This window comes from Chenopodium album, chromosome 20 (assembly GCF_948465745.1).
Source record: "Chenopodium album chromosome 20, dcCheAlbu1.1, whole genome shotgun sequence".
NCBI lineage: Eukaryota > Viridiplantae > Streptophyta > Magnoliopsida > Caryophyllales > Amaranthaceae > Chenopodium > Chenopodium album.
In genome coordinates this window covers 8218159-8228166 of record NC_137853.1, presented here as the reverse complement: position 1 = coordinate 8228166, position 10008 = coordinate 8218159, and positions in this window count along the sequence as shown.

The window sequence follows — 10008 nt, the reverse complement described above, 5'->3', positions numbered from 1 at the left end:
AAGGGCTATAATTTAAGCGGCTTATCTATAATCTATAAATTTATAACTTAGGGTTTGTTCACTTTAGCTTAATTTCAGTTCAGTTTAGTTCCAATCAGTTCAGCTCAGTTTAGCTCCTACCTTCTCTTATAAAATATTCATTTCAGCTCTATTTAGGCCAGTTCAGTTCAACTCCAATCAGTTCAGTTCAGTTCAGTTCAGTAAATGTGAACAGACCCTTAATACTAAAATAAACACCGGAAATTACACGTATCCCTTCCTGCCTTTTTGTTGTTGTTTATTTCCCCTAAAATCCCTTTTTTTTTTTTGAAACATATTAAAGAATATTTAGTGCCTCTTTTGCTCACCTTATCTGAACTTATTATTTTCACTTATTTCAGGTGTACCTAGTTATGATAAGGATTACCTAGCTAGTACAAATTACAGCAAAAATAACTTTTAATGTATAAGGTTTAATAAGTTGAGTTCAGGTAAATTTAGAAGTTTAGTGAGTGAAAATCAAGTGGATAGAACAAACTTTTAGTATACTATAATGATATTTCTTTCTCATTTAGCCATCATATACCTAAGCTACCATAAATATCCAATTGCAATATATAGCTACAATTTCTTTTATAGTTCACTAGTTAAAGTTCCGTGCAATGCACTAGTTAAAGTCCACGGATTCAATGCAAATTTAAAATTAATTATAATTTGAACCACTAAACTTAAGAACGAAAATTACCATCAAACTACCAACGCCTCGCTCTTAATACTTATTGTGCTTAATAAAATGATTAAACTACGCTTTGTAACTTTCTAATTTAACTGTAATGCTCCTTATTTCGCAAATTGTATTAACTACCCAATATACTATTGTTTTATTACTTATAATTCAATTAAAAAGCAAACCTAAATTCATTTTTTTTTTTATTTCAACTTCATATTGCTATTGAAATTTTCAATTTTGTAATCGTTGATGGGCATCAAATATTCCTACTATATACTTTATAGTTTACTCCCTTTAATATTTATAATACAATACAAGTAATAACCTGGGACATCGTCCGGGCCAAAAACTAGTTCTTACTATATATATCAACTTTTCCTTCCTATATTACCATTAAGTTTCTTCCATATAAAAAAAAATATTCAAATCTTTATATTTTTATCTATATTAAGAAAAATAGTTTGAAGGCAATAATGTAATCTCTTTCTCCCAAATTCATTATTGTACTCTTTTTTTTTTTTTTTGAATGGATTATTGTAAAACTTTTTGCTACTACTTGTAGAGAATTAAGCACATATTATTATTATTTTAAAAAGAAATTCATTTTGTTAAATTTAAAAAATGTATATCGGCTTCGGATACAACCTATAAAATTTATGATTTATAAAAAAAAAGTATAGAATATAGATATCTTATTGTATATTTTATAAGTAGAACAAAAAATTGTAAAAAACTTTTGAACTACAAATTATTATAAATCTTTATAAAATTTGATTTGGTAAAACCATATATTAGACGGGACTTAAGCTAGTAGTAAAATTAATACGGAGTACTATGCATGTTTAAAATTAATACTCTTACTTATTTATTATTTTCAAGTTCTGTCCAAAATTATACAAGTACAATATGTCAATTAATTGCTCAACTATCACATACAAACTATGCACACGAAGAAAAGCCATGAGTACCAAAGTAAATGCAATATTTATTAGAATTGTCACACAGTCACACAGTCACACTTCATTAGAGAAGAGGGGTAAAGATGTAAAGTAGCCAATATGAACACAAAGTATATATGGGTAGAGAAGTACGAGTACATAAATAGAAAAAAAAGAAATTCATTTATTTATTTTTGACGTAAAAATCCATTATTATGATGTTTTATCCTTCTACATTAATCTATTCTTCGTTTTATCCTTTATCCCCTGCCTCACACTTTTTTTTTTTTTTTCTTTTTTTATGTTGGACAAAATTGTTGAATTTGGGAAAAGGGTTGAGATGTTTTGTAGCTAATTTTCATTGTTTGTGCGTAATGAGGAAAGAATGTGTATGGGTAGAGATCCTTGTCCTCTCCCCTAAGTTGTGTCTTTGTGTACAATACAAACTTTTTATTGGGTGTATCAGTGTTTGTACTTACAACTTTGACTATAAATGAAAGACAACAATTTTTTGAAAAAAATAAATGTACAAAATTTACTTCCTTTTATCCTCCAATTTTGGCGAATTTATGTAGAAGGTTAAGTAACTCTCACATTTTTCCTTCACGTACTATTTAATATTTTTATATGGAGTAATTTTTCTCTATCTAAAAGGTTAAGATATTTTTAGGGCAAGCGGAGATATTTCTTTTCCTAAAACAGGCACGTAGAGCTTATCTGATTTACTGAATAGAGCTGAACTGAACTGACTATTTGACTACTGATTAGTGATTTTTAACTACGGATTAATGATCTTTGATTATTTAGTATTAGGCTCCGTTCTCTTCACCTTATTTTTACTGAACTGAATTTATTTTTACTGAACTGAATTTATTTTTGCTGAACTTAACTTATTTGTACTGAACTGAAATTAATTTTATAGAACTGAAATTATTTTTGCTGAACTGAAATTATTTTTACTGATTTTATATTATATTTCTTCTTTTAGTTTACTGTTTTTTACTGAACTGAAATTATTTTTACTGAACTAAAATTATTTTTGCTGAACTAAAATTATTTTTACTTAATTGAAATTAATTTTACTGAATATTATTTTTGTAAGGTGAAGAGATCAAGGCCTTACATATATAAGTGCATATACAAAAGTACATATTAAAATATTTATGAAAAATAATACTAATAATAATAATACTATTATTATTGTTATCATTATTATTGTTGTTGTTGTTGTTAACAACAACAACAACAACAACAACAACAACAACAACAACAACAACAATAATAATAATAATAATAATAATAATAACAATAATCATAACGGTGGTTTTGATGTGGCTCTCCTTGATTGTTTTTTCTCTAAGGGGTTTCGCACTGTTAAGTCTATCCCTCCCAAGTGTCGTTTGGGGTTTTCTCGGGTTCTGAAAGGTGCTCTTGATAAGGTGATCTCTAAGCCTGATGACATTTCTAATTGGGTCTCTTTGTTGGTGTTACCTCTTTGCATCCTTAAAGTCTTTCGCCCTCGGAGTAGTCGTGAGTCTCGGTCTACGGTAAGGCGTCGGCATCAAGAAGAGAGTATTTCCCGTGCTATTTGTTCTTGGAATGTAGAGGGTGGTAATTTGCAGCTTGTGAGGGAAATTTTGGCGGAGGAATCTCCTACTTTGTCGGCGGTTGATGATGAGGACATTGATTTGGAGGAGCGTAATATAAAGCAGTGTCGTAGGAAGATTTGCGATGGCCATTACACTGCTGCAGTTCGGGTTCTTTCCTCTTCAGGCGTTGCTCCTTATAATGACGCCACTCTTGCGGATTTACAGTCCAAGCACCCTTCATCTCCAGCTCCATCCTTGCCTGATATACCTATTGATCACCTTCATCTCGTAACGACTTCTGCTGTTGTTTTGGATCGGATTAAGAGCTTCCCTCGTGGCACATCATGTGGTAGGGATGGTTTGCGTGCTCAACATCTTATGGATTGCTTAAGTGGTGCAGCTGTGGCAGTCTCAGATGAGTTGGTTGACTCTATTACCGGGGTGGTTAATCTCTTTCTAGCTGGAAGATGTCCTATGGAATTAGGAGAGTATATTGCTAGTGCTCCTCTTACGCCACTTGTCAAGCCCGGTGGTGGTATCCGTCCTATTGCTGTGGGTACGGTTTGGAGGCGTCTCGTTTCGAAGGTGGGTGCTGTTATGGTTGGTCAGTCTTTAGGGAGTTACTTTGATGGCCTTCAATTTGGTGTTGGGGTTTCTTCAGGTGGTGAGGCAATTCTTCATGCGGTGAATCGGTTAATTGAGGATCGTGGTTCTGATGTGGGTCTATCTATGTTGTTGGTGGATTTTCAAAATGCCTTCAATCTGGTTGATCGTTCGGTCATGTTAAGTGAGGTACGTCGCCGTTGTCCAGGGATTTCGCGATGGGTTGAATTCTGCTATTCTAATCCAGCCAGGTTGTACTATGGGGACCAAACCTTATGGTCATCTCAAGGGGTGCAGCAGGGTGATCCCCTTGGTCCTTTGCTTTTTTCTTTGGTTTTACAACCTCTGGTGTGTAAAATTAGAGAGACTTTTGATGTATGTCTTCAGGCTTGGTATTTAGATGACGGCACGATTATTGGAGACACTTTGGTGGTGGGGCAAGTTCTGCAGTTGATTATGGAGGAAGGACCTCGTTCTGGGTTATGTCTTAACGTGGAAAAAACTGAAGTTTTCTGGCCTACGGAAGACCCTCGAAGCTGGCTGGTGGGTGTCTTTCCGCCTAATATTGCTCGACCTTTGCGTGGTGTTAGGTTGCTTGGAGGTCCCGCTAGTTCCGATTCTGGTTTCAGTGGTGAGCTTGTGATGCAGAGGGTGACCAAGACCATTGCCCTTATGGATAAAGTCGCTATGCTAGATGATCCTCAGTGTGAATTGTTGTTACTTAGGGCATGTACTGGAGTTTCAAAACTCTACTTTGCATTACGTACTTGTCCTCCTAGTACTTTTGAGGTAGCTCAGCGCACTTTTGATGGAGCTCTTCGATCTTCCTTGGAGCGTATTGTTACCGCTTCGGGGCCTGGGTTTGGTGATTGGCAGTGGCGGCTTGCCACCTTACCATTTGCGTTTGGAGGGCTTGGTGTTTATTCTGCAGGTGATGTTCGTCACTATGCTTTTCTTGCTTCTCGGTTGCAGTCTGCTGGGTTGCAGACACAACTTCTTCGGCATTCTGGCATTGTTGGTCTTGGACGAGCCTTTGAGGATGCGTTGTGTCTGTTTAATGGAACAGTGGAGTCTGACATTTTGAGTAATCCGAGTGAGGTCGCTGCCCCTAAACTCATGAAGAAATTGGCAGATATGTATTTCACAAAGATTACCGCTTCTGCAGAATCTGCTTATTCTTTAACTCCTCGACAATCAGCATTGTGGAAATCTCAGCAGGGTGATCACACCTCTGCTTGGCTTCGGGCGGTTCCTATTTCGGGGTTGGGTCAGACGATGAACGCCAAGACTTATCGATGTGTGTTGTCCTATCGGTTGGGTGTTCCATTGTTCTCTATCTCCACGTCGTGCTCTGCTTGTTCGAGGGTTTTTGCTGGAGATATTTTCGGTGATCACGCGGTGTCTTGTGCTGGTATTGTGGGTATTAAACATCGGCATAATGTTGTTCGGGATACCCTTGTTGATGTTTGTTATCGTTCTGGGATTTCAGCGAGAAAAGAGGTTGACATTGGGTTGGCTGGAGGGAACGACGAGGCCCTCAGACCTGCGGATGTGTTACTTTATTCATGGGATCGTGGTCGCGATGTCTGTGTTGATTTGACAGGGTCTTCTCCTTTGACACAGTCAGGGCTATCTGACTTTATTCCTGGGCGGGTTGTGGCTGATGCTGCTCATCGGAAGCGGGTTAAGTATGAAGCTCGATGTCAGGCTATTGGATATGGTTTCATACCCTTCTCCTTTTCTTCGCTTGGGGAATTAGAGAAGGAGGCTGTTGCGTTACTGAAGCGGATTCAGAGGTTCTCGACGACGCAAGACATTGGGGCTCGTGCTGCAGCTCATATCTTCACTAGGGTAGGTTTTGCTATAGCTAGAGGAGTGGGGGCCCAGATTGTATCTCGGCTTCCCACTAATTTATTGTAGGTTGTATGACTTTTGTTTTTGAGATATAATAATAATATATTATTATAATTAGTATTATTATTATTATCGTTTTTGTAATGTATGCTAAAAAGTATGAAATTGGCTTAAATTATCATTAGCAATATCATTAGACATAAAGATAAGTTGAACTGAACTGAAATTAAGCTGAAGAGAACAGACCCGTAATAGATTGTAATTTTTGTGAAATTTTCTAAAAATAAATGAATGCAATATTTAAAAAAGCAGGGGGAGCCGAGGTACGTATATCAGTATATGCATAGTAGCACAGCCATAAATAACATAAGTAGTTGTGTCTTATTCAATCATCAATTAAATTAAGCAATCCAATCTTTGTAGCTTATGTATGAAAGTTAAGTCTTCTTAACAGAAGAAAATGTCACAACTCTAGATTAATAATTTAAAGCATGGACCTACATAATTCAGAACTTTTCCTTTTTACTAAGATGATTGTGATTGGCAATAATATACATATACTTGTAATGGAGCAGTGATGAATCAATTCCCACAGGACTAAAATAGTACAATATGAAACAATTATTATTTCTAAAGGTACTAATTTCATTTCTTATTATTAGAAGGAATTTAAAAAGGTAGCAACTATGTTAATAAAGACATCAACTAACATATTGTCAACATTATTTATATACTTTCTGCTGATTTCAGACTGTAAAATTGTACTCCTATCATTTACTCATTTTAGGTTAACATTAGCTACTTTTGTCCAATTGATAGATGCTACCATCTTTTGACAATTATTATATATGATCTTTGACAATTATTTTACTTATATATGACCTTTTGACAATTATTAATATACAATTATACATATACACATTGATCTACAATTGATGTTATAAGATAGGATATTATCAAATATAATGATATAAGATAGCTAGGTGTGCCTAAAAAAGAATTGTCTTTAATGCAAGTCTACTGCCTCAAGTATACAACCACCAAGCTAAGCCACTTGCCACTATCTTATACCAATCGAGTGTTGGCCTAGTGCTAAAAAAAAAAAAAAAAAAAAAAACCTTTTGATACGAGCTACTAGGGACATTTTGACGAGTAAGGATTTTCTTATTAGGGAATTAAATTCATATTTGCTATCCAGATTCATCCATTTTCTATAAGTCGATGAAAATCCGAATTTAATGGATGAAAATTGGGCAAGGCCGAGACTAAAGAGATGTGGATTATTGGAAGACGAGCTGATCAGATTCTAATGATGCTCTACTCCGTTTGTTAAATATTCACCCCCAATTAAAATACTTCGCATTAAGATTTTTTTTTATCTATATTATATAAAATATGCGAGAAAAAGTTTATATTTAGTTGCAACTTAATTTTTTTCAAGCAATATAATATGTATTTATTGTTTCCTTTTCATTAATAAAATAAAACAGAAACCATGAACTAGAGTAGTATGGATTTTTAATTAAATTTTCATCTATTAGTCATCCAATTCACTCATTTGATGACAGTTGGATGAGGATGATGACTGAAGCGGGGTGACAAATATATGTGGATGGAGCGGGTGGAATAATGAATGGATGTGGATGAAGCTCCACTCGATTTAAATCTAATCCATTGACATAATCTCTACATCTTATGTCCTTTCCCCTACTATCTATGTGTCTAGCTAGTCTCCCAACCTAAGGCAGATGAGCCTGTGAAAAATTCCGAACTGATAAAGCAACTTTTTTTACTTAAAAGTAAATTAGATTAAAAGTTAACACTATCTTATACAAGTACTTCTTCTTACTTAAAAAGACCTTGCCACTACCTCATTTAGTAAGGCTTTTTTTTATATACAATGTAATATATATGTCCCTACTTTTCACTTGGGGACCAATTCAAATGCTCTTTTTAAAACTTTTAACATACCCCCCTCCCATGCCATACTTTTTGTCAAAATGTTTCAACTATATATAAACGAAGTAATACTACATAACAATTGCAAAGTATCACAAAAAAATAAATTGTGAACAGAATATGAAGAAGAAAAAGAAGAATAGAAATGACTCAATGAGGAAGTTTTACATGTTAATTTCCAAAATTATTTTGTATAGTTAAGGAAAGTGTTATAACTTATAAGTAAGTTCAAAAGTAGATACAATCATCAATTATTACAATGAGGTCTTAGCATAAAAGTTAAGACTGGTGTCCTGTGTATGATAAGTCACAAATTCAAATTTTCCACCCCCATTTGTAGTTTTTATTGTCCTTTTATTTCATTTTCAAACTTTCAATCTCTAGAATTGGAGGTAAGAATCTTCTAAAATAATTTAAGCTTTATTTGCTTATTGGTCCTATAATTATGAAATTATTCTCACATCATTTTCAGGAATTTATATGATTCCAATCATGTCATAAAGCTCTCAATACATATTATGGACATATAAAGGACAAGTGTAAAGTTTTTACATACGAAGCACTTTAATTGATTCTTTTAAATTTTTAAAAGAAAGTAATTTTGAAACTGATATGATTTGATAATTTGTTTTCCGGAACCACTTAATCATACATATTTTGCGATTTAAATTTTCGATTTAGTGTCAAACCGCAATAGAGTAATACCGCTCCAAACCGTACCACAAATATCCAAACACACATCGATGGAAAATCTTAAGCTTAAGGGGAAGATGTTGGAAAGCATGGTTGGTGTTTCATTGGCAAATTGCAAGGGTACAATAAATGACCAACAAATCAATTAAAAACGTACCAAACTCGATGTGAATTAAACTTGGCAGTATTTATTAGGGCTCTTTTTTGGAGCCAAAGTGCAAAAATTAAGATGGCATGCATATTCAGATATTCTACCTCGGGCGCCATTCCTCTCAAACGCATCATTTGTGTTCATGGTGCTCCTAGGGATCCTATAATACTTTCATAGGACTTTTTTTTACCCAAATTAATATTCCATCCGTTTTAATATAAATTACCTATTTTAATTTTTGCGATTATATACATAATCCGCCCTGACCAATGTTTGTGTTGCGGACCAACTCATTTAAAAGTTTAACCTGTTGATTGAATTTCGAAATCAGTTTGTATATTCAGGACGCATCCTCACATAAGAGTCATTTGAGTTTAAAATGTAAATGCAACATATGTCTCATCATACTAAGCGTGAAATATTCTACTTTTAAGAAGGGGTAAATTAGATTTGAATTTGGTTCCTCTTTATCCTCAAGACCTCAAGACCTTAACCAAAAAGTTAAGCTGATAGTTGAAGCTAGGGACTAAATTTTATGGAGTATCAGCTAGTGATTTATACATAGAAAAAAATATAGTCATGTGGCCAGGTGAGTACTTTTTATAATCATCTCAATGTATAGATTCCGAATATCAATTATTTTTTTTCAAAAAAATTACACTAATCGATAATTAAAGATATTTTTGGTAACAATTTGCATTGACATAAATGTCTAAGGTGATTAATAATGAAATATGAATTAAGGTGATTAAAGGAACATGCTTTTATTATAATTGATAATTTGTGGCCAAAATTTTAAAAATTTAGCTCGCAAAAATGCTATGGGACAAACAAATAGAAATAGAGGAAATACTTTTACAAGAGAGCACCACCCTTTTCATTTTTGTTGACATATTTTGACTTTAACCACTATAATTATAAGTTACTCTGACTTCATTTGTAATTTATTCCAAGAAATAAAACATAACCAAATGGGGTCTTGTTTAATTTGTTATTTACTTGTATATAAATAAAGATATTACGAGTATTATTTAAAGTTATGCATTAACAAACGCGCCTAAATAAAATATATCAACTAATATGAAATAAAGAATATATGTGATCGAATGTACTTCTAGCTAGCTTTAATTTCTAAGAGATAAGAGATCAAAGATACATGTTATTGGTATTGGATTCTTGAATTATGTCATAAACTCATAGTGGAGGTTGAAAGAGAAAAAGAGTATTGAGTTGCTAGATTGATACTACTTTCAAGCTTAATGCTTGGAAACTCCACTCCATTAATGCACCCGACTGTTGCCTTTACTGATTTATTGATCATATTTTCTCTTTATTAAAAATGCACTACTCTATAAAGTATTGGCATATAAGACCCAAGTACAGAACCATTTTTTTCTTGGCTTGGTCCAAGACTCCAAGCACAACCTGCATCAGCTACATGAGCATGAAGTATGTTAGCACGATATATGGGCATCATGTATGTATGTACGACCCAACTAGTGCTCAACTCTA